A 20,940-nucleotide genomic window follows, 5' to 3' on the forward strand; every position below is an offset into this window, starting at 1 on the left:
TGACCTAATAAAGCTCATGAGTGGACACATGAAACGTCCACGTCCACGTCAGGGGGCCGGACACTGATCATGAGATGCCTTCAAATTTCTCATCACCGCACGGGTACCCTTTAGGGGCAGCAAACCATCTCAGTGGCACGACAGGGGAGATACATAAAAAACACCCGCTGTGGGAACACAGACCACACGAAATACCCTTAATGTCTTTGGGGGAAATGCCATGTGACTCCATGCCACAAAGGCACCTCATCTCCAGTCCTATACTTTCATTAGCTACACCGGTGCATTCTGGGATTTGTAGTCTTGGTTTAGTCCAGCCGAGCCCATTGTACATTGCAAGGTGGATGTCCTGCTTGAACATAGATTCGTAATAAAAAAGCTCGCGAGAGCTGATCAGGTGCCCGCTTCGCATGGAGTCATAGTGTGGTTTGCAGGTGTGCCCACTTGATCAATGGATTTCAGCTGTGTTGTTTTTGTATCCATCCAGTTGGCACTGTTCTGGTGCTTTGCCGAGAACGTAACATGGCGGCCTACAGCCATCCGGGAACTGCCGTTAGGGGACCACCAATCCAAATGTGTTTTCGTAATTGGTTCGCTGGGAACCTGTTGCCCTGACGGCGACAGAGTACCCATCACCAACATTGCAGTGTGCCGTAGTCCAGGCTGGACACACTCTGTCGACAGCGGTGTAGGCTACATGCATCGTAATCGGGCAGACAAAAGACTCTTGTTGCCGGTTATCATGTCGCTCGTTACATCTGGATGTTTTTGATTTTTCATTAGCTGTACTTCGTGAGACCTTTTACAATTGATTCGATTGGCCGTAGCTACATTACATTGAAGATTTTATATATATCACTTCTATAAAGATTCAAGTGTTGGTGTGATATGTTCGAACGTAATTAGCGAGATATATATATTAGCCACTATTTCGGATATTGTGAACAGGGTACTTCTGTGGCTTCATTACTTCATAGCCTTGCCCTGAAGAAGTTCCTGTGGCAAAAAAAGGAATGAAACGCGTTGGCTGTTTGCTGTTTCTCAAATTATCTCATAAATAAAAGAAGAATTTTGGATTATACGTATTTACTTGGACTTATTCTTATTGAGTGCACCTTCCTATATGGGAAACTCTTTTGATTTTTTAGCATCTAACAACGGCAGATGCTGGAAGTAATTGCACTCAATTATTATATGTAAAACCAGGAATTTAAGTGCTTAACCTTGGTCTGTCGTTGTTTTTTGTTTGTTTATGTGCAGATGCTGGGCTGCTCAAGATCATTGTCTCACATGTGCAGCTTGTACACTCTCAAGTATATGTGCTCCTGTGTACACATTCCGATGTCTCTAACCTAGTAGCACAGCAGTGGCCTTAGCTTAAAAAGCAGACACTGGATGTTAGCACTCTAAGTTAAACTGCAGTGAATTTACTCTCAGTGGAACTCAGGCAGTACACTTGTGCAAAAAAATTCCATTTACTTCATTCCCTCTAGGTCAAGAAGTAGAAAGGGATCAAATGAATGAGGTCATCTTTTGTATCAGAGCAAGCTATACGTAATCTGTCCGAAGTAGCTGGAACCTTGTCACAGGGTTTTTCCAGTAGTGTCTTTGTAGCAGAGTTTTCCTTGGTCAAATACTTGCAGAACTGATGAGACATTTAAATTCCCTCCTCTGCCATTCACATTTCAAATATGCTCAGCCTTACATTTTAACTTAGTCCAAACAAAGGCACCCATACTGTTTAGTATAAAATCAGTCACTCTCAAGCCACAACGCTTGTACTGTCCTCGAACCGGTGCAAACATCATTGGACCAGTCTACATTGGAACCATCAAATCAGGCCCTTTAATGTCCTCTAGGGGAAGTTTAGAACTAGTACCTGATAGGCAGCTGAAAGATAGTAAATCGCTTGATACCATTACAACCCAGATTTTGCAAGCCATCTATGTTTTAGGGAAGGGTTATTGACATAGAGTGAGGGTCCAATACAAACACTGCACTGCAGCGTATTGAAGTGTGGTGGGACAAGAAGGAACCTGGGCCCAAATGTTGGTAAAATGAAAGAATAGTAAACTATTATTCAGCACAATTTATTTTACCCCAAAAAATAGTGGACCAATATGTAGGGATACAAATACCACCACGGTTTAACCTATAAATTATACAGGGAGTTGGGCTACTATTTATAAAGGCTAAACCCATTTCAGTCACAAAACAACTGTGCTGAAACCTGTTGAGATTGATGGAGAGACCATAGATCAAGTTGCTGTATTTGAATGTTCTGTACGTCACATTCTGTGCAGGTGTGTACTTGCTGTGCAGGTGTGTACTTGCATAACCAGATACATTTCCTAATAGGAAAGAGGTCTGAGAAAACCTTGTCCATCTAATCTAACACGCCACCTTCAACACCAAAAAGAAAGTATGATTGTAAAAGCAGCAGGCATTTTCTGATATCTCCTGTCTCAACAGTAGAGAGATTGTATTATCTCCATCCATAATCCGATCCTATTGTGGGTATGTTATTTGACCAAGAAATATACAATGTTTTCGTTGGAACCAGCACTTTCTGGTTGGCTAGGGGATGCCCCCAGCCAGGCAGAACCTACTTCTCCCATCAAGGGTGGGTGGTTACATTCGCTGTATGATCTGTGCTCACCCTCGGGTAGCTTGGCACATAAATCGGGGGCAATGTGTAAAGCAAAGGCACAGCAGTCACTTGTGATACACTAAGCACCACAAAAGAGACATCACAAAGGATGTATGGAAATAAAGTTTGTATTCAACACACATATTCACTTATTATAACATGAACATCATGGACTTGGGGCAGAAAACACATTTGAAAATATGACTAGCAGCACAAGGCCGACTCATATTGTTATGATATCAATAGTATGCATGTTAGGGACGATTCCTAATCTAACCCCAACCCCCCCTCAAATGCAGTGAGACACGCTGCCCACCCCAGACCCATCCTAGCAATTCTGATAATACAATCCCACACCTGGGGTCACAACAATATCAAAAATATGTACATACACGAAACAAGAACACGCGGACCAGAGCCATTTGGGTAAACTCAATGTCAAATGTATTGCACTTTTGGCATGAAATCAGCATATAAAGTGTCACCGCTGACCAGTGTCATGCATGAATCACAGGCAGCCCGCAGACTATCGCTCACACACACTCAATCTGCACCGCTACACAGTGCGTCAGGTATCAGCCCAGTCCATACGGAACACTCCTGCACACATGCTCACTAAGCATCCCAATGCTGTGCCACGGGTACCCAGCAGGTCAATGGATAACACCCTGCAGACTCCGTTCCCCCAGCATTCCTCCACCGTCTAGTTCACCCCGATTGTCCTACCCCCCGCATAGAAGATAACCATCCCCTCCTCACGGATACTAGGCCTCACGTGGCCAAATTCACACTTAGTCTGGGTCCCCTGGAAGCTGGTGTGGATATGTAGCAAGTTTTAATTAGGAGGTAGACGAAAACAAGGGATTTTAGTAGCCACTCAGAAAGTTCACCAACAGGTCTCAAAACACAATGGAGTCACGCAGTTTCTTGATCCGCTTCCGAACTGTCTCGGAAGCGTTCCTTCAACACAGTCAATCTCTCTTGCTACTACCTGGTGCCAAGATGTCTTCGGGAGGCGCCAGGTGTTAAGAGGGCCGATGGTCTACCATGATGAGGGTCAAAAAGGGAACAGCTGATGAATGGGGAGTAACACAGGGGCGGCTCTTGGTAGGAGGAGGCACCCCGACAGGTACATCATGATCACGGGCACAATCATATTAGTCCCACCAGACACTTTAGGTCTCAAACACAAAGAGTTGCAGTTTCCGTATTTCCCTGGAAATGAGGCACTATGACCAGTGCACATTGATATGGGTCAGCAGGCAATTACGTTTATACACAGCAAAGAGTTGCAAATTCTGTGCCTTCCCAGAAAGGAGGCAAAACATCCAGTACACGATGATGTAGGTTGCACCAGACTGGACACACAGGCGCAAGTTTAGCAGAGCCACATCAGGTAGAATGAGGCATTTCTGCGGTTACACCCCCACCTTAAAGATTCACAGCCTGTGAATCGGACACCGCACAAAATAGCATGCAGTCAATGTGACGCACGAGAGAGACGCACCAAGATCAACAAAATGGGCCATGCAGGATCGCACAACCAGTGAATATGCTCGCCACCAACAAAACGCTTATGAGAGTCAGGGTCCCTGCGATACTGTAACCACATGCCTTAGATGCGGGCAAGATTTCCGGGGCTCTGTACTAGACAATCTGGGGTCCAGGCACAAGACTTAGTTCCATGATCACACTGACGCTACCCATTGGGATTCAGTAACTGATCTGCGCAATTGAGAGGTCACTCTTCCTAGCTTGTGTAGAGAGGCAGATGCACTTCCACACTGCCTTGACAGTGAGGATGTGGTCGGTGCCCTGAGGCCACCCAAGAGAATCAGCAGCACCCTAGGAGTATCCAGGGTAAGAGTCGAACCCCAAGGCAGGGGAAGCCCCTCATAGTGGGTTCCTCATGCTAATGTGTTTTTTAAAGCGCATAATTTACCATGAGGCGTCTTGGTGCTAATATAATTTTCCCTATCTAAAACAATTCCATGAAAGGTCTGTAGGTAATGAGTTTAACCTGAATGAATATTGGAGTATTTGGCGGAAAAGATATGCTTTCAGGTCCTTCCTAAATCTTAAGAGATTGGACTGGTCCCTGAGATATTGGGGGAGGGCATTCCACCAATTAGAGGAGGAATAAGAGAAACTTCCTGACCCCAATGTTATCTTTTAATTCTAGGAACACAGTCCTGCCTGACGGTACTGGTTTGAAGGGAGCATGAGGACATGTACCAGTTAAAGGTAGCCTGTAAAAAAGCCTTATGTACCCCAAAAAAGTTCCTTAAACCTGACAGGCAGCCAATGCAGGCCTCTGATTGCTTTGGAAGCTGAACAAAACTTTGGGAGATTATTAAGGACTCTGGAGGCGGCAATCACTACCTGGGCAGGGAGCATCCATATGTACCTGCCCTGTCTTCAGCCTACCACCCCTGGGGGGTGCCCTCATGGTATGGGACAACCCACTCAGGGTAAGTGATGCCAACCTAGGCAAGGACGCAATGATGTCCCGCAGGTCTGCGAGGGCAGGGCCAATACTTGTTTGACTGGCTATCCGGCAGGTGGCACACTCAGTGCTATGTCCCACTATTGGTCAGTCCTGTACCTGCCCTGGGTGCGTGGCGCAGCTGGTTATGGGGCACACAGAAGCACAGCACCTAAACCCATCATGCAAGCATCACCCTGCCTCATGCGGGCGAGGTGGGGGCAAACACCTTTCCTCTACAGTACAGATTCCTATGATCATGCGGAGAGAGTCAGCAAAGACTTTTGGGGGTAAATTCCCCTAAGAAGAACCATGTAAACACATTTAGAATGGAAAACATGAAATAGGCCATGACAAAATGTGTGTTTTATTTTGTTTCCAAAGGAGAAAGCTTGCAGTTCTTGCAATGTCAAGCCTGCTGTCAGGGATCACAAGACATCGGCACTGCCAAGCATCGGGTGAGAGCCGGCGCCCTGGAGTACTACACCTCCCAGGGGCAGCCGCGGATGTCTGACGTCAGACGCACCCTCGTGTGTGACGTCTGGAACCAGGGAAAAGAGAGGAACCAACAGGAGACGCTGCCGATTATTCCTGGCATCCTGTCGTTCTTGCTCTTGATCCGTGGCAGACCGTGGCTATCCTGGTCAGGTAAGGGTGAAGTTCGGCACCGCTTATTTCCTTTTTGAAATTCAAGTCCGAGGAGTGCTTTATTCAGACGCTCTCGGAGTGGCTGGATGTTCTGGCGCTCTTTTGCATATTTTTCCTGCGTTGGTGAGTCCTTTATTCCTTTTTTTGGACTCATGCGAGGGAATAGTATTGTTGTTCTTGTGCTTAAACCTTGGCTCAGATCAAATCCGCATTAAACTGTTGGGGGCTATCCTTCCCTGTTGGCGAGTCCGTGGCAGAAACTCATGCAGGGAGGGTTCTGGTAACTTAATTTAGTGATAGGGCTTTCTATCCACACAGAGAGTGATTTTGAACTCTCATAACTTTCTTGTTTGTTCATCCATACAAGATATACTGTATAACAATTATGCTCTGAACAATGCCATGATTGTTTATGACTTCATTGCTTGCCTATTATTTGACTGAACCTCTTTACAACGAACATTGATTCACTACTTGCTACGTCTTGTATTTCCATATCCACAGGAGTGGTCAGATGCAGGTGGTCCATTCTTTTAGTGTTTCTGGCCATCTTACACTGAAATCAATGTGTATGGTGTAAGGAATCGAGGTCACCTGCTCACCACCCATTTCCGCAAGGAAGCATTTTCTTTCTTTACAGGTTAGTGGAAGGTTGGGTACATATAGTCTTTGAGGGAGTGGTGATAGTCATCTCATCTGCAGGAACGTGACTTATAATATTTCCTTTTGTGTTCACAGATCTCCCTCCCCACAGTCCCCATCCTTCCATTCCCCCGCTTAACTTTCCTAAAGTCTGAGTGTACTCATATCCAGACTTGGGGCTGTCGAGAGGTGGATCCCAAAGAGCATTGGTTCGATCCTGAGGATACGTTCAGGCCTGGAACAGAATTTTCGGCCCATGAATAGATTTATCCTCCCGGTCGAGCTGATTCTGGTATGGCCACCTTAGATGATGTGTTGGCAGCGTTGGCAGCAGTACAGGTAGAACTTACGGCTTCCCGCAGTGAAACAGCTGGGTTACAGCAAGGGGGGAAATGATGCAGAGGAATCTGTATGATTTCGGTAGTCCTTCTCAGCCCACGACTAGTTCCATGGTAGTTGAAATTCCTACTCCTATACTACTCGCCCCACCAGAAAGATTTACCGGAGATATACACCAGGTACAGGTTTTCCTGACGCAGGTCCTTCTCCACTTCAATTGTAAGCCCAAAACCTTTTTCACTAATCAGTCACAAGTGGCGTTACTCATTTCATACCTGGCAGGAGATGCAGCTCAGTGGGAAGTCCCTGTAGTAAAGACAGACGATCCCATGCTTTATGACTGGGAATCATTCATGGATGAGTTTGAAAAGACTTTCGACCGTAGGGCTGACACTTTCTCGGCAGACCGTGAACTGCTTGAACTAAAGCAAGGCAATAAAGACTTGATTGTATATCTGAACACCTTCAGGAGGTTAGTGGTGCAATCCGACTGGCCCCAAAGTAAACAGGCTGCCATCTTCTACCAAGGTCTTCGGGAGGAGTTGAAGGATGTGATTGCTCATGTGAATTGACAACCTCGTACTTGCTCCGACCTTATTGAGTTAACGATGCGTTTGGACCATCGATTAAGAGAATGTAAGGGGGATGCTAGAAGGAAACAATGATATAACCCACGCTTTGACTGACCTAAACCACAGGATCCTGGTGCCGTTTCCCCTGACTCCATGGAAATAGGGACGGTTCGTGCTTCCCTCCTCCCGATGACAGAGACTTTCGGTGAAAAAATGGATTGTGTTTGTATTGTGGGAAGTAGGGGCATTAACTTAGAGATTGTACGGTTAAATCCAAATTCAGTCGCCCACGGATGGGAGCAGCAGTCATTAGTGCAACCACATCATCGTCGGAAAACTAAACTAAAGAGCTCAAGACGTGAAGAAGGGGAAACTTCGAACGTTATGTATATCCCTTCCATTAAGAAAAAATCCCTTTGTTTGTAGAGAACATTTCTTTATTCCATTAGTATCGTACTTCAACCACGGACCCTGCTACACTCAGGCCATGGTAGATTCGGGAGCCACAGGATGTTTCATGTATAAAGAAGAAGCTTATGGGTGTCCCACTCATAACTAAGCCATTACCAGAAGTGGTTTTTGCAGTTGATGGGAAACGATTGGAATCCGGACCGATTAGTCACGCCACCAAAGCATATACTGTTGAGTATGATGGAAATCGTCAGGAATTATTTTCCTTCAACATAATTCAAGCAACATCATATAGGATCATTCTGGGCTTACCATGGCTGACAACACATAACCCCACCATAAATTGGGCACAGAAAGTTCTAACCATGGAGTCGGACTATTGCAAGCATCATTGTATAAAGACGTTCGACCTTCCTTCTAATGCGTTGGCTTGTCGCCATCATATCGCTACAGCAGCAGAGAAGGAGATGATACTACCTTCTTGCTATCACCAGTGCGCAGATGTTTTTAGTGATCAAATGGCTGAAGAACTCCCTCCTCACAGACCATACGGTTGTCTGATTGATCTTATGCCTGGTACTGTGGTTCCCTGTGGTAGTATCTATGCCCTGACCGTGCCAGAAAATGTACATCTGCGTCAGTACATTGATAAATACCTCGCTTTAGTGTTTATACGTAATTCCAGCTCTCCTGCGCCTCTCCTTTGTTTTTAATTCCGAGGGCAAATGGTGAGCTTCGGATGTGTATTGACTTTTACGCCTTGAATGCCATCACAGTATGGAATCAATACCCTCTCCCATTGATATCGATACTGCTGGAACAGGTCGAGAGCTGTGATATACACCAAACTAGACCTCAGAGGAGCGTACCATTTGGTGAGGATGCGTCAGGGAGATGAATGGAAAATCGCCTTCAAGACTCGCTATGGATTATATGAGTATCAAGTCATGCCATTTGGATTATGTAATGCGCCAGCCGCATTTCTGTTCTTTCTTAATGATGTCCTACGGGAATATCTGGGTCGGAAAGTAGTCGTATACATAGACGACATCCTGATCTTTTCTTCAAGAGACGAGGAACATGCCACACGTGTGGGATTGATTCCACAAGCCTTGAAAGACAACCATCTCTTTTGCAAAATCAGTAAATGCGAATTCCACATTTCCACTGTCGAATTCCAAGGAGTAATGCTCACATCAACAGGACAAGAAATGGTTGAAAGGAAAGTGGGGGCAATCACCGAATGGCCGTGTCCCAAGAACGTTAGGGACATCCAGTACTTCCTGGGATTTGTGAACTTCTACCAAAGTTTTATAGCACAGTTTTCCAACAAGGCAGCACCTACAACGAAATTGGTGAAGAAAAACACACGTTTCCAGTGGACCGAGGAGACACAAACATCATTTGACATCCATTACAGCTTCTATCCTGACCCATGCTAATCCGGCATTGCTGTTCATAGTAGAGGCGGACGCCTCTGAGGTGGCGATTGGAGCTTTATTGTTCCAAAGAAATGTTACCACTGGTCAGCTGCATCCTGTGGCCTTCATGTCCAATAAATTGAACAGCGCCGAACAGAATTACACTGTTGCAGAAAAAGAGCTGTTGGCCATAAAAGAAGCATTTGTGGAATGGAGGCATTGGTTGATGGGAGTTAGACATACGGTTACGGTATACATGGACCATTGCAACCTTCAGGTCCTAAAGACCGCCTGGCAGCTTACACCTTGGTTATTGCGATGGATGATGTTTTTTGAGGAATACACATTCATAGTGACATATCGACCCGGAAGTATGATCAAAAAGGCGGATGCTCTGTCAAGACAAGAGTCCACGGTGGTACCACTTCATGGCCCCGAAAGAGCGAACATCGAACCAAAGAAAGTTAAAAAAGGTAGTAAAAAGACTCCAGACCTTTCGATGGAAGGATTGGTTCAAAAGACTTCCAGAATGGAAGAAGCAACAAGGCATACCCATCAAGGGAACTCAGGTTCTTGTTCCCACTCCCAAATTAAGACAGATGGTCATTCAATGGTGTCATGTGCATCCTAGTGCATGACATAACGGAAGTGAAATAAACATGTGAAAAAGCCACTGACAGTTTCTGTGGCCTACCCTTAGAAGAGATTTCCCTTTGTGGGTAAAGAACTGTACTGTTTGTGCCCAAATGAAAACTGTCAAGGGCAAACTGCAAGTGCTCTTACTACCTTTACCCACTCCGGATAAACCCTGGGAAAGATTTTCAGTTTACTTCATAGTGGGAATACCTAAGGATAAAAAACACACGGTTATCCTGGTGGTAATCGATTACTTGAGAAAAATGGGACATTTCATCGCCTGTAAACAGATCCCTACAGCAGGACGGTTAGCCAAATTGCTGTTGATACATGTGGTTAGATTGCATGGTCTCCCCCTAGTGATTGTGTCAGACCGTGACACCCAATTCACGGCTCAGTTCTGGCGGGTGTGGTGTTCGGCCTTACAAATCTCCTCCACTATGTCCACCAGTTTCCACCCGAAAATGGATGGTGAAACAGAGAGGCTAAATCAAACACTAAACCAGTATCTGCAATGCTATGTAGACAATAACAGAGAAGCGTGGGTGGTGTGGTTATGGCTTGCAGAAATAGCTTACAACAATGCCCAGCATAGCTCCACCAAACATTCTCCTTTCTATAGCACATATTGTCATCACCCCCGTTTTATTCCCTTTCTGACACCTAGCAACAGTGAGCATCCTCCAGAGGTAAACAATAGGATCTCACGGTAACGTAGAATCTTGAAGGACACACAGACCAGTTATTCCATGCTAAAGACCAATACAAGAGGCAGGCAGACAAACATCGTAGACCAGGACCTACTTATAAAAAAAGAGGTTTGGTGTGGCTATCAGCACGCAATATTCGTGTCAAACGATATAGTGTGTTTAACCCGAAATACAGTGGCTTATTGCAGCACATCAATCCAGTGGTGGTGAAACTTGTTTTGCCTTCGCATTTATGAATCCACCCGGTGTTCCATGTGTTTTTACTCAAACTATCATGTGGCACAGTAAAAAAGAGGCCGGCGCCTTTGTGGTTTGATCAAGATAAGGAATGTGAGGTTGCTGGTATTCTTGACTATAATTTGGCGCAAAAGCGTTTGGTATCTGGTGGCATGGAAGGGGTATGGTGCTGAGGAAAACTCCTGGGAACCTGAGTCATCGGTGCATGCTCCTAAGATGGTTTCTGCTTTCCACAAATGGCACCCAGACAAACCCTGTGCCTGTCAGTGTTCTCCAGGAAGGGGATGTACTCTCAGGGATCACGGGACATCAGCACTGCCAGGCATTGGGTGAGAGCCGGCGCGCTGGAGTACTACACCTCCCAGCAGCAGCAGCAGCTGACATCTGATGTCAGACGCACCATCGTGCAAGACGTCCGGAACCAGGGAAAAGAGAGGAACCGGCAGCAGACACTGCCAATTATTCCTGGTTTCCTTTTGGTCGCGCTCTTAATCCGTGACAAACCGTGGGTGTCCTGGTCGGGTAAGGGTGCCGTTCGGCACCACTTATTTCCTTTTTGAACTTCAAGTCCGAGGAGTGCTTTTTTCAGACGCTCTCGGAGTGGGTGGTTGTTCTGGTGCTCTTTTGCATATTTTTCCTGTTTTGGTGAGTCCTTTATTCCTTTTTATTTAGTCTCATGCAAGGGAATAGTATTGTTGTTCTTGTGCTTAAACCTTGGCTCAGATCAAATCTGCATTAACCTGTTGGGGGCTATCGTCATTCCTTCCCTGTTCGAGAGTCGGTGGCAGAGACTCAGGCAGGGAGGGTTCTGGTAACATCATTTAGTGATCGAGCGTTCTATCCACACAGAGAGTGATTTCGAACTCTCTTAACTTTCTGCTTTGTTTATCCATACAAGATATACTGTATAACAATTATGCTCTGAACTATGCCATGATTGTTTATGACTTCATTGCTTGCCTATTATTCGACCGAACCTCTTTACAAAGAACATTGATTCACTACTTGCTACGTCTTGGGTTTCCATATCCACAGGGGTGGTCAGATTCAGGTGGTCCTTTCTTTTAGTGTTTCCGGCAATTTTACACTGATATCAAGGTATACGGTGTAAGGAATCGAGGTGACCTGCTCACCACCCATTTCCGCAAGGAAGCATTTTCTTTCTTTACAGGTTAGTGGAAGGTTGGGCACATATAGTCTTAGTCCTACATATGGGGAGGAATGTGACCTATAATATTTCCTTTTGTGTTCACAGGTCTCCCTCCCTGCAGTCCGCAGTCTGCATCCTTCCATTCCCCCGCTTGACCATCCTAAAGTCTGTGTGTACTCATGTCCAGATTTGGGGCTGTCGAGAGGTGGACCACTAAGAGCATCAGTTCGATCCTGAGGATACTTTCAGGCCTGGGACAACTGTTGTGTCTGGCGAGGGGATTCTTCACAAAGATAAGCAAGGCCAGGAGCCTCACCGATGGACTACAGTAAAAAAATAAAAATTGGATTAGGCCTCAGTTTACAGTCATGAACCCCTTAGCTCTGCAATAGCTCTATCTTCCGTCCATCTGTCAGTAATTGCCATCCTTCCACCAGCAAACACACTGACATTCTATGACATCATCACAGTGTCTGCACACACCTTTTCAAACACTAGCCCAGGTCTGCAGTGAAAAGCAACATTCAAGGCTGAGCAATATACATATATATTCTATAATATGTAAAATCTGCATAAAATCAATAAGGACTGCCATTTTTGTATTTCACAGAAATACTGGCTTATGGCTCTACAGAGGGCCTGGATGCAGCTTAATGAAAAATGTCACAAACAATGAATTAATAAAATAATTACATCCAGTTTCAATATTCAAAAAGTCCTAGTCCTTGATATGCTGCCTTTCTCTATTGTGTATACTTAGCTTTTTTTAATTGCCAGTGGGAACACCAATCTAGGCAGCCTCCAATATCCTATACCAACCAATGTATCTGTAAAGCCTGCTGATAAGCAATCACCGCGGCAGATATGCATATCCCCACTTCCACAGTATGATACATTTTCGATTGATTATGAGTACATGACTTACTTGTTTTTCATTGGCATGTTCACCTGGTTCCATTTTAAGGGAATTGACAACCAAATCTTTCATTTCATTCTCCTTAAGAAGCTGTTTCGTCTTGTCATTATGCTCTATTAACCAGTTGTCATTTGCTTTCTTAAACATTAGTTCGAAGACCAATAAGGGGTATGGGTGCACTCTCTCAAGAGTAGGGCAGGCAGGTGAGGTCAATATTTTCTGTAGGACAGCAGGGACAGGCTTAGCTTGAGTATGAGCCTCAGTGTGTAGGGAAGAGCCAGTTGTCTCATGAGGAAGAGAATCCAGCAGTCAAGGAGAGGTGTGTGATCATTTAGGAAGTAGGAGAACCTGATACTTTGTGATTGTAGTATTATCACATGAGTGTTCTCAGGACCGGCTTTAGAGCTGTTGATGCTGGATCCGACAATCATTTTTGGCATCCCCCCATGCCCACCTACTCGTATTCCATCACGTCCCCCAAGCAATAGTGCCTCTCATCTCTCCATAGCCCCTCTCTCACATATGTTTCATTTGTTTTAAAGTAAAGGCTGACTTTACTAATAAGAATGTTTATCTATCCAAACAAACACTTTTCAGCAACATTAGGATTTGATAATGAAAGACTGGGGAAAAAACACAGATCGTCCTAACTTATTTTAAGCAGTTTGCATGCAGCTCTTTCATGGCAGTTTGTAACAGTCACTGTTCTATATTACGAAAGCAGGGATCTACTCAGCTATCCACATAAAATACAGATCTGTGATCTGCACAGTAAACGTTCTTTGCAGCAGACATATTAACCCTCTCTGCTACATTTTGGCGAGTCAAAACTGCCCCTAGACAAAACTCCGATCGCTTTCTCTAGCAGGAACATTAACCACAAGAGTTATCTTAACATTGTTATTGCTGCCTGAAAACAGAATGCAAAGGGAACTCTGCTCAATGTGTTTTTAAATTGTACGTTATTGCTAAACACAGCACAACCCCGCTTGAGGTCAGCGCTCCCTTCCCAGATAGCGCCCAGTGCAGCCGCACCAGTCGCACTACCCTAAAGCTGGCCCTGATTGTTTTCCTATGCCTAACGCTAACATTTGTTCTCCTATGCCTAACACTCACATTCTGCTTCCTCTGCCTCCTCCTTTTCGTGACACCTGATATCCTCCATGTTCGTCTCATAAAGTTGCATTTGGATTTTAGTTATAACTCTCAGGCCTGTGAATTACAGTTACAATGCACAAGTGCTTCCCAATCACTGCATTTGATATAATAACATCAGGAAGGGACATTTCTCATCAATGTTACCATAAACTCACCTCCACAACATTGACCCAACTTTTTTTATTCTTTATAATTTTTTGCTTAGATGCAGTTCTAGATTTTTACTTTTCTCTTTAATGTGCAGTGCCTGCCACGTCGTGCATGCAAATGCAGGGCGGTACCATAGGTACCCCCATGTGCCCCCCCACCCCCAACCTCCTGGGGGCCCGCAACAGGCCCCCAAATGAGAAAACTGCATGCCTTTCTGTCGCCATGGAAAGTCTGCTTCCCCCAGACATTGTAATATGGATGGCGGTGTCTAGCAGTCACCGCCAAAATATTCAACCCTTTTCCGCCCGGCTGATGAGTCGACCGGGCGAAAAAGCGGCAGACGGTCTTCCCGTCCGCCGCGGTACCCCCTGCCATCATAATATGGCAGGGGGAAATGGGAGGCGGGCAGGGGATAATGTCAGGCGGATCGCCACCGCCATGCGGGCGATGGCGATTCGCTCGACATTGTAATAGACACCATTGTTTTTTGTTAAGGTAATTAATTCTAATACTGTATTTCATTTATACTACTTTTTATTCCTCAAGTATTTTAAATGAAATGTAAAATACAATATGGTAAATATTTGCCAACCACTCTTTTTATCATATATTTTGTATTATTAATTCAGTATGATTTAATGTAATGTCAAAGAAAAGGTTATTACAACTATTTATCCATAAAACAATGCTTTACATTCTCATAAAAGATTACAATCAAATCACTATAAAATTGCAACAAATTAGTATAGTTTAAACATACATTGACACATTTATCCAGGAATCTAAATATTAAAACACATAAAATCACACTAAGCCCCTCTTACAAGCATCAAGCAATAAATCTACTATTATAGCTACCATTTGTAAACTCAACTCGAAGTTCTTTCTGAATGCTTCTGGGAACATATAGAGATGACCTTCAAATGTTTTAAAATTGGCTGTAGACTCTAAAAAACAATTCCAGATGGCCATATACAGAAATAGGTATTACTTTGGCAAATTAAGCCTTCAATCATGGTCTAACTGCATGGCCCCAATATTTTATATTAAATCTAAATAGGCCAGTCAGTGTCCTGGAAAATTCTCGTTGAGCATGGATGTGTTAATTTATAAAGCAAACACAAGGTGATGATGGATGGAGCACTGAAACTTTTCAGACACTCATCCCCATTCACAGATCTGGAATCAAACCATCAGCGTTCTTAAGCTCTCTACGCCACCCCAGTTTGGACCCAGCCAAATGTAATCAGTCTTGACCCTGTTCCTCATGGGAACAGTCCAGCCCAAACTACCAAGTCGGGTCCTCCCTGGAACGGAAACAAGCATCCTGGGACATTTTTCATGGTATGTCACCCCTTATCAGCCAGGCTAGCTTGAATCCAGTGGCACAGTGAGCAAGGGACCCACGTCTGGGCATACCCGTCCCACTTAGGGCGAAAAGTGCAACTGCAAAAAATGATGGATGGAATGCTGACTAATTCAAACATTCTCCCCCAATCAAGAGATCTGGGTTAAATCCATCATTCTTTTGCCCTCAATGACACTCTAGTTTGGACCAAGCCAAATTCAAATCAGTCTTGATCCTGTTCTTCATGGGAACAGTCCAGCTTGAACTGCCAAACCTGGTCCTCCCTGGACCGGAAACAAGCCTCTTGGGACCATTTTCAAGGGAGGACCTAGCCTGGCAGTTCAGGCTGGACTGTTCCTATAGGGAACAGGGTCAAGTCTGATTTGCATATAGCTAGGTTTTAACTGGAATGGCATGAGGAGCAAAAAAACGATGGATGTAGGCCCAGACTTCTGTACTGGGGTGAATGTTTGACATTGATCAGCATTCTGTCGATAAATTGTTCTTTTTTATTTATTAATATTTATTTATTTGAGATTTTATAGTGTTAATTGTGTGCAGTGATTTATTTTCAATTAATTATTAATTTGTTGTTAATTATATGAATTAGTTATTGAAAATTAAATATGGAAATTGTGTAATTATTTTTAGTTGTGTTGTGGGTTTTAGAGGGGTAAAGAGTGGGAAGTAATTTGTTTTTAATTAATCATTGGTTGTTAATTAATATTATTTTGTTAATTGAAAATTAAATATGGGAATTGTGTAAATAATTTTAGGTGTGGGTTATGGGGTTTATGGGGTAAAGGGTGGGAAGTTAATTTTATGTGTTTGAATTTGTTGTTTAATTATTAATATATATTTAATTGATAATTAATTATGTTAATTATGGAAGTACATTTTATTTGTAATTTAGAAGTCGTTTGTGAATTGTGGGGTGTTATAAAGTAGGATGTAAATAAAATAAATGTATGTAATAATGTTTTTGTTTATAAATAATTTCTATCTAAAAATATTTGTTTGTTTGAAAAATATTTGTATTTGTTAATTAATATAATATGTCTAGATGTATCTGTTATGTATTTGACATTATAATTTTTTTTTTAAATGTATAACATTAAATATATTTGTATTTTAATTTTTACCATATTTATACATTTATTTAATTAATTTTGTTTTTCAAACATTTTTTGTAGTTGATATTTTGTTTGTTTTTAATTTTGAATTGACTGTAGTGGGAATAATAATTTTTATCCATATGCAATCCCTCACTTTCCCTACTGTTGCACTCACTGGAGTGGGAATAGTAATTTTTACCCCTCCGCTATTCTACACTTTCCATACTGTTGCACTCATTGAAGTGGGAATAGTAATTTGTATCCCTCTGCTCTCCAACACTTTCCCACTATTACACTCACTAGAGTGTGAATAGTAATTTTTACCTCTCCGCTATCCAACACTTTCCCTACTGTTGCACTCACTGGAGTGGGGAAAGTAATTTTTATCCCTCCGCTATCCAACACTTTCCCTACTGTTGCACTCACTGGAGTGGGAGTTGTAGTTTTTACACCTCCTCTATCCAGCACTTTTCCTACTGTTGCACTAAATGGAGTGTAAATAGTATTTTTCACCTCTCCGCTATCCAACACCTTCCCTACTGTTGCACTGACTGGAGTGGGAATAGTAATTTTTACCCCTCCGTTATCCAACACTTTCCCTACTGTTGCACTTATTGGAGTGGGAATAGTAATTTTTATCCCTCCGCTATCCAACACTTTCCCTACTGTTGGACTCATTGGAGTGGGAATAGTAAATTTTACCCCTCCATTAGCCAATACTTTCCCCACTGTTGCACTCACTGCCATCCAACACTTTTCCTACTGTTACTTTGATTGGAGTGGGAAATTTAAGTTTAAATATTTTTAAATAGTTCAATGTTTTAATTAATAATAGACTGTTTTTAACATAAATGTATGTTATTGGTGTATATATATATATATATATATATATTCACTGAAAAAACCATAGGTTTCAGGCACGTTATAGTTAGGAATTAGCATTTAAAAAACCTTAGAAATTCACTGAAAAAACCATAGGTTTCAGGGGCGTTATAGTTAGCTGGACTTTTCACTCGTACAAAACCATTGAAATTCCCCCGTTATAGTTAGTTCAGCTAACTATAACTCGCGCGCCCGCAATGCACTGCTGATGACGTCACATATTACATCACTAATGACATGGTCAGTGACATCACTCACTGAAAAGTCCAGCTAACTATAACGCCCCTGAAACCTATGGTTTTTTCAGTGAATTTCTAAGGTTTTTTAAATGCTAAATCCTAACTATAACGTGCCTGAAACCTATGGTTTTTTCAGTGAATATATATATATATATATATATATATTCACTGAAAAAACCATAGGTTTCAGGGGTGTTATAGTTAGCTGGACTTTTCACTTGTACAAAACCATTGAAATTCCCCCGTTATAGTTAGTTCAGCTAACTATAACTCGCGCGCCCGCAATGCACTGCTGATGACGTCACATATTACATCACTCATGACATGGTCAGTGACATCACTCATGACATCACTGATGACATCTCAAATGACATCACTGATGACATCATCCAGTGAATGTGTGTTTTTCTGAAAATTAAATATGTTTTATATATGTATATCTCAAGGTCGATGGAAGAATAAATGGGTATATAAGTGTCTAAATGGATGATTTGTTTTTGAAAAATCGATTGTGTAACTGACTGATTAAGTGTATCATAGTGAATACATGGCTTAGTGAGTAATGTTTAAATATGTAAATATCTTTATCAGTCTCTCACTTTGTGTATAAGTGGCTGCATGGGTTGGTGAGTAGCTACATGGGTGTCTATATAGGTTATTAGTTGGTTTTTTGAGTATCAGTCTGAGTGTCTGCATGGTTCGGTGGGGGTATTACGTAGTGCATAGGTGCATGAATGAGTGACTCACTCTTTGTATGTGTTGAAGACAGCATGTGTGCAGGACTGTATGGGTGGATGAGTGTGTGTATGGGTGTGTTAGTGAGTGAATGACTGTCTCAATAGTGTCTTTATGAGTAACTACATATATTTTAAACTAGTATATGTGACTATTGGTGTATATAAGTGAGTATATGTGAGAGTGAGAGATTGAAAGAGTTCCTGTATGAATAAGTATGTGTTTCTATAAGTGATTGTTTAAAATACTAAGTATGTGTAAGTTTCAGTAGAAGTAAGTGTGGAGGTGTGTGTATAACTGTATATGCAAATAAATGTATGTTTGATTCTTTATTAGCATGAGTGACTATGTGTGTGAGTAACTCTATGGATGAGTGGCATTGTGTAACAGGATGTATAGGTGTATGAGTACATATGATGAGTGAATACATGTATGAGTGACTGTATAGGACTGTTGGTGAATGAGTGGATGTGTATGTGGATCTTAGAATTACTGAAGAGGTTGTTTTAACTGGTATTGGTATGTCCATTGTTTTGAAAAGTTTAGTCTCTATTTTTGAATGTGTGTATCAAAGGTTATATTAGGGTGAGAGGAGGTCTGCCATTCTATCACAAGGATGATGTCATCAGTGATGTCATCAGTGATGTCATTTGAGATGTCATCAGTGATGTCATCAGTGATGTCGCTGACCATGTCATGAGTGATGTAATATGTGACATCATCAGCAGTGCATTGCGGGCGCACGAGTTATAGTTAGCTGAACTAACTATAACGGGGGAATTTCAATGGTTTTGTACAAGTGAAAAGTCCAGCTAACTATAACACCCCTGAAACCTATGGTTTTTTCAGTGAATTTCTGAGGTTTTTTAAATGCTAATTCCTAACTATAACGTGCCTGAAACCTATGGTTTTTTCTGTGAATTTCAAAGGTTTTTTAAATGCTAATTTCTAACTATGCCTACAGAGATAGGACATGTGAAGAAAGAAGAAAAAATGCACAGAAAGAAAAAAAAGAAGTGCAGAAAGAAGCAACAGAAGTCCTCAAAGACGAAGAAAAGTGCAGGAAGAAGGATAAAGTGCAGAAAGAACAAAAAGAAGAGCAGAAAGAAGCCTTGTTGCAAAATCATCCTGTACCCTCAACTTTTTCAGACGGATACTGGTGGTAACTGAGTCTGACTAACCAGTCCTAGAGCCAGTGCTATGTTAAAAGACACTTAGAATACAGTGAAAACACCTACATACACTAGGGAACATTATGCGTTGGGGTCCCACTGTGATTAGCATGACCTCCTCTGTAAGCCCCTAGTATATAATAGGGCAGGGGGATTAAAACTACCTCTTAAAACAGGCCACAGGGCGTTTTTGCCCACGTTAACTCAGGCCCCGTCCCCTCCCTTCACCACTGTGTAAACACGCCCTGTGTCCGTTTTTAGTTGGGAGATTAAGTTCATTTGAATCCTGAGGGTCCCTAGGGTCCAACTAGCCCACTAGGTACCTCCAGTAAGTGCCACAGAGCTGCGTTGCAGAGAGGTGTAAAAAGTGGCACGGCCTGGACCACCTCTCTGCAATGCAGCACAGTGGCGCTTACTGGAAGCACTTGTTGGGCTAGTTAGCCCCCAGGGGCCCTCAGTATTGAAGGAAAATTATATCCCCAATTTAAAACGTGCCATAGTGCGTGTTTGCACACGTCACCTCAGGTCCCGTCCCCTCCCTTCACCACTGTGTAAACGCGCCCTGTGGCTGTTATAAGTTGAGAGATTAAGTCCCCTTGAATCCTAAGGGTCCCTAGAGTCAAACTAGACCACTAGGTACCTCCAGTAAGCGCCACAGGGCTGCGTTGCAGAGAGGTGTAAAAGGGGCTTGGCCTCAGAACACCTGTCTGCAGCGCAGCTCCCTGGTGCATACTGGAGATGCCTGTTGGGCTAGTTGGCCCTCAGGGACCCTCAGTATTGAAGAGGGGGCGCGTTTGCAGAGTGCTGCAAGGAGGGGGCGTGGCCTCCGGCACGATGCCAGTCTTTTATTTATTTTTATTTTTTAGGAAGGGGGGCTGTGTGGTTCCCCTTCTTATTCTAATTTGTTGGCCCTGATGACCTCATCCCCCAGGGCCTGTCTCCTAATTATATTTTTTTGACCCCAATCCCCAGGTCCGGCCACTGTTTTTTATTATTTTTAAAAAATATATATTTATAGACACACCTAAGACATGCTGGACAAACCGTACGTACCTATCACCATGACGATTTGCGTGATATTCATTAAAAGGCGACTATGCATACAATGAATCCACGTGGAATGTATTTACACCACTAGTGAAGCTCTGACATGTCTGATGCCCTACCGTGCCTAATCCCGGTAGACACCCTTGTCGTTTATTTATACAAACATGGGAAGCTATTGACGGGCACATTTAATACACATGCACACCAAGCCATTCAAAGGGGATTCGACAAAAATTCGACCAAAACTATGCAAGAAACCCCCCTCACGGTTAATAAA

The sequence above is a fragment of the Triturus cristatus genome, chromosome 11 (assembly GCF_964204655.1).
Source record: "Triturus cristatus chromosome 11, aTriCri1.1, whole genome shotgun sequence".
Lineage (NCBI taxonomy): Eukaryota > Metazoa > Chordata > Amphibia > Caudata > Salamandridae > Triturus > Triturus cristatus.